This window comes from Oncorhynchus masou, chromosome 11, assembly GCF_036934945.1.
Source record: "Oncorhynchus masou masou isolate Uvic2021 chromosome 11, UVic_Omas_1.1, whole genome shotgun sequence".
Taxonomy (NCBI): Eukaryota; Metazoa; Chordata; class Actinopteri; order Salmoniformes; family Salmonidae; genus Oncorhynchus; species Oncorhynchus masou.
Window position 1 is genome coordinate 15,993,147 of NC_088222.1, and position 8,204 is coordinate 16,001,350.

Below are 8,204 nucleotides of genomic sequence, written 5' to 3' on the forward strand. Positions count from 1 at the left end.
GAGAAGTCTTAGGTGATGAAGATCAGATCCACCCCCTTCCCCTGAAAACACACACACGTTGGTCCTCCTGACCATTCTCCCAAGCATCTCTCTGCAGTCAGACATACGGAATTGTTTTAAGATGGTCATACTATGGATCATTTAACAATTTGATTTAGAATTTTAGGACCCTTACAGGGATTAAAAATATATATACACAAAACTAAAATATTGAATTTGGCCTTTACTACTATAACCCAGAGACAGACTGCTCCTGAGGTATTTCCTGATCCTGTCCTCTCACTCTAAAATAACAGTACGTGATTAAGATCATGTGTTGCCACAGACACTCATGCACTGCGGAAAGCCTGAAAAAGCTGAAAGCTCATGTATCATTGATGTTATACGGTAAGTTAGGCAATGGATGTCATAAGTGTGTGTGTGTGTACAGCATCAAAGTCTACAGGAGCATAACTGGAATCGACATTGTTCAAATGCAGTACCTGAATTGCTATTGACCATTATGCAATGTGCACTAAAATAACATCAATAATAACATCAGAAATCGCAAAACTGCAACATTTGTGTGTGCGTGAGCGCGTTTCTGGAATGGTTGTTTCCTTAGGAAAGTTAAAATGTCCTGGGTCTCAGGGGTAGCCGGCTGGTAAAAATTATTCTATGAAAGAGCTGGTCCCAGACTCCCAGTGGACCATAACTTACCATGCTGCAGTACACAGTGCCTTGAAGTATGCAACACAGTGCTTTAGCCTTCACCACCAGAGTATGATTTAAAGTCTGGCTTGGAAGAGGTCAAACACACATCTATAAATTGAACGTTATAAGACAACTGTCTGATGATAAATTGAATGTAAAACTTTCCTATGTGTCTGTTTTTTTTGTTTGTTTTTCTGCAGTGCAGACAAAACATTTTCCAACTTGGAATCCTTGGTATTGCTTTGGAAAAGAGAGAGGGGTCCGGAGGAAGGGAGAGAGAGAGAGAGAGAGAGGCATTTGAAAGCTGGAGCTGCTGATGAGATTAGAATGAGCTGGTCACAGAAACAGACAGCATCAGGGAACGAGGGAGGACTCAGCAGTGGCTCTGCTCTATCTGACCAGACCCTCCTGCCTGTACCCAGATGTCAGGGAATAATGGGCTTTGCGTGCATGAACCCAACTTTACCACAACAGCCCAAATCCTGCAGTGGAAGACAGCATCTACGCCCACAAAATGTACACACCAGTCACACACACATGTGCACGCTCATTCGCACACACAAGGAAAAGAGGTATTGAAGAAAGTTTCCCAAAATCTAGCTATAGTCCTAAATTCACATCCATGCAGTTTGGGTATGAAATTGTTTGCCAAGCGTTAACCACATTCCGTTTCCTCTTGACAGTATTTTCCATGTGATGCTCCAAAACTTTCCCAGAATCTAACAGAACTGCTAATAAGGCCTTTCTATGTGTAAAACTGACCTCGCTATTGAATGAAAGAGGGATTTGATGTCCTTGTATGGGAGTGTATTACCGTTTTGCCATCATATGAATGCACAATTCGCCAATGTATCTTGATTCATCCCTGAAAAGCAATCATCTCTGGGTAAGTTTGCTCTGATAACAGTTTTTGCACTTAAAATGTGTCCTAAAGCTTAGTTTGCCTGTGTCAGTAGAAAACTGGTTTGGGGTGGAAAAGATTCATCCAACTATGTTGTAAGTAATATCCTCTTCGACGCCACAGGTTAAAACAATCATGCTTTAGCTCTGCTCTGAACTGCTGTCAGTCAGAACTGTTGTCTGCTGATGGCTATAAACCACTGCTTGAAAATGACTTAACTTTTTGCAACAACGTAGTCCATGGCGCGGCATGATCAATTTCTCGAACAAAGCACAATTGCACAAGTTTCCTACAACACTGGAAAAACTCTAGCAACATCAGATTCAAATAAAAACACAAATTTACGAGCTTGCATATTTATTCCACTGCTTTTAAAATTGCCCAAAAAAATACATGGGATACTGTAAGTTAAGGGCATCGTTGTAATAATTTTGCAAAGCTGGCATATCGTGTTTTTTTCCAACCATATACAGTGGTAATTACTGAATACCTGACTCAACACACTACAGCACATCCTGCATATGCTATTCACTTTGCTATGTACAAAATAGCTTACATATTAACTAGTCTGAAAGGAAAGAACTGCTAGAGGAAAAATGTGTAACAAATCAAGTCAATGAGGAAGAGAGCAAGCGATCAATAACACTAGAACATGCTGGTACAAAAAGGTCTCCAGAATCGAGGGAGAATGGAAGACAAAAGAATAACAACATGGGCTTTCAAGTTGGTTATTATCATATTAATATTAGAATCTTTAACAAAATAAATTAACAGGGAAGCAAAGACAAAACTGCAAATACTGACATTACTTTGATGTTTTAAATCTATAGCTAAAAACAATAAAAAGCGTTTTGGTTTTAGTTTGTCTGTTTTATAACAAAGTAAGCTTCTCATCAACATTTATTTACAAAATCATTCAAAAAAATACATAAATTAAAAAGATTGTTCTATTCTAACTTTGCTACATGTGCACCATTTGGAAAATTGTATTTAATTGTTTTAAACAAGATTATATGCATCATGTGATTCCAGTCTCACGTTAACTAACATTAAGTCACACATGACTCTCTATAGGATTAAGTCATATCCAGCTGGTGAAGGAGATGAGGAAAAGTTGAAACCCTGAACCCAAACCCAAACAGGCTGGGCCTTAAAACACATTGAGTGTGTTCATTCCTTTTAGCATTTACCTCTATCAAGTTCTCTCAAGTGCCATTTTTGAAAAGCATGACTTTAAAAAAAAACAACCTCCATTTTACGTTTAACCGTTTACTTATTCTAATCAACATGAAGCAGATAGACATTAACATTGCGTTATTCTGTGGCGTCTTCTATGTTTCCATGTGACAAATTCATAACTCACTCGTATGTGTGCAAATTCTCTTAGATCTCCGTTACACACAAACATGCTAGGGGCAGAACTACACTCTTCGTTTGAAGATTGTCTGTCAATCAAAACACACTTAAGCGTAACATTTTCTAAAAGTGACCAGTGCTGGGTACTACTAGATACATTGTATACCTTTGAATGCACATGTCAGTATTAAAGGGTAACTAGTGTTTTTAACAATTGCAGTTTTGTGATTGCTCCCATCAACATGGTATATCCTCAAATCTTCTCACATGAATCCTCCTTTCCTTTAGTAAAACATTGACCATGATAAAAGTTTATATTTCCTCAAATCTTAAATCCAATGAGAAAGCCGCACAGAAAACAACAGTGAAAAACTAAGCCAATCCAGACCAAGTTACAACAACCATGACAAAGAACCAACACCTTCTTTACACAGAATGTGAAAGTAAAACAAGAAAACCCATCTCGGCTACCTTTCCAAGGAGCAGATTAAAGTCCAAAATAGCACCAATCATCAGTGTCTCAGTTCCGTGGCAGCATCTCACTCACTTACCACAAGGGAACAATGCATTTCTACTATAGCTACTTCTATAGGCTACATCACAGCGTACATAACTGTCTACACATGGTTTTATACTAGCAACAAACATTCTAAAACTTTTAAAAAGCAAACCTACTTAAAACCATAAACGTTTAAAATACAAAAACACACTAGCAAGCATTTACTAGCTAACATGGAAAAAGGGGGGACTCTTAGCCTCAGTAAATACTGTAGAGTGTGTAAATATTAAGAGTTTTGAGAATGAGAGAAGAATTTGAGAGCTGAAGGGTGCGAATCACCCGAAGAGCAGAGCAATTAGGACTGTTAAAAAGTAAAATCTTGAACCCAACGTTTGAATGGTTCCAGTTGGAGGTGCAACCACTCCCTTCCAAGACATTGAAGAGTGTGTTTTGTAGAGATAATGATACAGGTCTAGGGTCTAGCTTAATACTGTTAAGGAGCGATCACATACTGCAGTTGAGCATGTGAACAGTGCAGAGAAGTGAGTGTTAAAACATAAAAAGGAGGATAATGCTGCTGTTTGAACTGTGATTTGTTCTGTGGAAGAGTGGATGACATGCTGCTGCTTGTCAGTTACTGTACTCAGCCCACAAGGGACCACCTGTAGAATTCGTAAACGTAGACGTGGGTCTCTGCTAGCCTGGTCCCAGATCTGTTTGAGCAGTCACCAAAGCCATTGAAGACAGCACAAACAGACCTGGGATCAGGCTAGGTCTCTGCTGTTGGAGACTTATTACATTGCTTTGTGTCATTCGGCTTTTCCTCTCCTTCCTGAAAACAAACGTATCATCAAGGCTTAGAGTCCCTAACAGGCTACTGTATATCTATCTAATGTGTTAATAAATCACAAAAATAGACAGAGAAGGTATGAAACTTCAGAGTCATCATGATGTCATCTATACCCCCCCCTTTCCCTTCCCCACCAAAAAGGTTAGACATGATTACAAAAATCAGAAATTAAAATACAATTATTTTCTCTCCCATTTGTTATTTATGATGACAGTGTTTTCTTTCTCCCAGGAAGGAGCGAAGAGAAGGACCGGTGAGTTGTTTTGTTGCTGCTCCCCTTTGGTCCGACCGACAGTGACCTGCAGTCTTTTCTGTGAAAGAAAGGAAAAAGTAAATTCAAAATTTTAGACATGATAATATAAAATCGACAACGACTGCTCGTGTGGATACTCTAGGTTGAGAATCTTCTGTAAATTCAGCTATATGTAGATTTTGGGTCTGACAACATAATACCAGGAAACCTTTTTAACCACAATTTAACCTAGGCTAGAGCAGGTTTCTCAGGATGTGTATCAGCTGTTAGAACGAGATAATGACACCTTTACAGTCCATTAAATAATACAGTAGCACTGCACTGTCATTCATTAATAGACTTGGCTGTTCTTACCTCAGGGGAGCCATCATAGACTGTTAATTTCAGTCTGAGGGTTAAACTGGTACCTAAGACCAAGAGAGACAAGCATGAAATATAACTATTTGATTCATGAACAACAGTGAGTCAGTGATCCCTAGCTGCAATTCATTACCCTAGAACTCACAACGAGACAAGCCAATACAAAAACAGAAAAGACAACAAGGGATCTGAGAAAACGCATTTACTGTTGCTTAAGCTAGCATCATATTATAAAGTAGACTATAACTGTTAGGCCTTCTCCTGGGCAATCCATGTTCTGAATCCAAATGCTCAAAGCAGACTCAAGGGGATCTTTATGACCAAACAGTTCAACTCAGCTCTTGCAATATTGAACTAGAATGCAGGACGACACACAAACATTGGAAAATCATTTTCTAGGACAGAGAAAAATGCAATGTAAAAACAACCGAACTAGCCCTTCCTAGAATTTTCACATAACTTGAACTCAATACTCCTGGAGAGAATCTGCTCTCCTAACTCCTTACCGCAACTTAGTAGTTTAACATGACTTAGTAGTTTAAATGCACATGTTATATTTACAGTACAGTAAAGTAGAGGCAGTAGGGAAGGCCACCTGTTTAAAACAGACTGCCTGGAGGCGCTCCAAGCTGCAACACCAGTCAAACGAGGTCACATTTTTCCCCCAGCGGCAGTCCACTGCATTGAGGCTGTCTCGAACTCACTGAACCCACAGGCAGCCTTGAGCTAGCATAGACAGTGCTGCTGCATCGGAGCCATGGACTTATATAACTGGTCAGAGGCCTGCTCAATGCTGAGCAGTAGTGATGATACTGTACCAGCTAAAGCTGTGATTGGGTCATAAATACCGGTATATCACTCTGATTGGACAAGGGAAGCACGCTTGTATCATTACAGATTCTGATTGGTGATGGTTTAGTGTGACGTTCTGATTTGGTTATAGGTTCCTTCCACCATTGGTTAGATTAGGATATGATACTTGCCATGGATCATAATACTTGCCATGGATTGTTTAAAATGCAGATTATATTGCCAAAAGCAATACTGTTCCCCTATAGTCTTGACTACACAGACAATACATAGAGCAAATTATGATAAAACAATATAGTAACAAGTCAAAGCAATAGCCTAGAGCTACATGTGACAATATGTTGATTTTATTATCCCATCTATGGTTAGGTTGAGATCTGTGAATTTTAACAGGGCAACATCAAATTTTACCTTGATTATCTGCAAGAGCCGCATTTCTACTGCATAGTCAGTCTGGCATCAGGGCAAGTGTGGGACTGCGAGATAAAAAAAAAATATGTAAAAAAAAAATATATATATATATACACACAAATGTTTTATCACGTTTATCACTACAGACATAATTGAAGAAGCATCAAGCATTCAGTGACAGTCAGTATACATTAAATAAACGGCATCTCAATGCACAATAATGCGCCATGCAGTAAAAGCGTATTATCAAATACACGTGTGCAGAAGGCAGACAAAAATGACTTCATCTTTTTGACGAAAAAAAGATGTAGCTAGTAAAAACAGCAAGTAGCCTTGCGGGGAGAGAACCCCATACACGGCTGCGTTGACCCAACTGCCCCCGTCTAAATACAGATTCATGCAATCCCTGAATGAGCACCTGCCGGTGCTTCACAAATGTATCATTCAACAGCAAAACACCTCGCTACATTGTGATTGTTACAGTTAATATCGTAATGTGTCAAGTAATATAATATTACAAATATAGCTAGCTATTAAATTAAAATGCCAATGCTGCTGCATAAACTTGCTGGTTTGAAAGCAATAATCTAGCGTTTCGTCAAGCAAATTGTACTTGCCGTCTTTGCTAGCCTCTCAAACAAAGAAAGGGGTTTGCATTAAGTCTACGCCTGAAGCTGCTAGCTAGAGTTGGCTCGCACCAAAATGCCATGCCAGCTTGGCAGCTCGCTCGTTCGTGAGCTAGCTAACCATATAGCTAGCTAGCTAACGTAGCTAGACCGGCAAAAATAAAACACACGTCTGCTAACACACAATTATGTTGCTACTGGCTAGCCAGCTAATCAGATTCGATAAGTAACATCGAACAGCTCATTGTAATTAAATGTACTTACAGATTGAAGCCCAGTTATACTAAAGTAATTTCCATTAGTTCGCTAGCCAGCTAGCGGTGGGGAGGCCAGCTGGCGCTGATGAAGTTTCAATTTTACTGGCACAATGTTGCATACGTGAAGCTCGTAAAAACGGCAAGCAGTCTTGCGGGGACAGAACCCCATATACGGCTGCGTTGACCCAACTGCCACCGTCTTTAACTAACTAGCTTGCTGTTGGCTCGGGGCCAGGCCCCCCATTACATCTGCAGTAGTGTACAGTCAGACTGCTCCGTCCTTACTCGGCAGTCTGCGGTAACTCAAGGTCCCCCTCTGTCTGGGAGAGACAGCTTCTCCAATCAGAGCGAAGGCCGGTGGAGCCAACCTCTAAACATTGAGGGGATTCGATTAATCTTGCCCGGACGCCATTTGTAAGCGTGTTTTGCACCGGCTGAAAGTTGACTCCATTGAGTTCGAAACCGGGTTGCTTCCAGGGCGTGAACTTGGTGCCCAACTCTGTCCGAAGGAAAAATCGGCTCAAAACAAACGTGACGTAATTTAGCACGTGTAGTAATGAGCAGGATTCGGTGTTCTCACATGCAAAAGTGCCTTCCCAAAGAAAACTATTTTAAAAATCCAAACATAAATTCTATGGAAAATGGTATGAAAATATTGTATGTTTCTGGACGATGTACCATGTTGACAACATGACAGAGCGGCGCAGATTACTGTTCCATTTGACAATGTCGCTCCTCCCTCACCGCTTTTGCTCGGTCACGTCACGGGCCATAGACCAACACCCCGCAGCTCAGCATAATCGAATTCAGATATTAGGTGCACTCGATTTAGTAAAAAATAGGGGTGGCGGTGTAGATAGGCCTACCACTGAAACCCTACTAGTAGGCGGCTGTACTAAAACCATAGATATGTAAATGTAGGCTATGTCCCAATTATCTATCCTTCTTCCCAAACGGTGTTCACTTCCCTTCACTGATTTTAAATGAAATTACTGCTATATAGTGGGAACTCCTACAAGTCCATGTCATGCCTCCACCAATCCAATGATTTTAGATTTGTGGTAAATAGTGAATGAGGGCACAATTCGGGGAAAATGCACTATTATTGGGAAGCACCAGTAGATTCCATTGTCTGTTTTTTGTTGTGAATAACGGAAGTATTACATACCAAAATTGTGACCGTGCACA

At 40.2% G+C, this 8,204-nt stretch overlaps 1 long non-coding RNA gene across 1 annotated transcript; it reads right to left on the bottom strand.

The window, feature by feature from the left end:
• Positions 1 to 1,934: 1,934 nt before the first annotated feature.
• Positions 1,935 to 7,335, bottom strand: LOC135548180 (uncharacterized). Its single transcript, XR_010456785.1, has 4 exons — positions 7,024 to 7,335; positions 6,134 to 6,198; positions 4,907 to 4,959; positions 1,935 to 4,610 (listed from the first exon to the last, which is right to left on the bottom strand). It is a non-coding gene; the product is annotated as an uncharacterized LOC135548180 (long non-coding RNA).
• Positions 7,336 to 8,204: the final 869 nt, after the last annotated feature.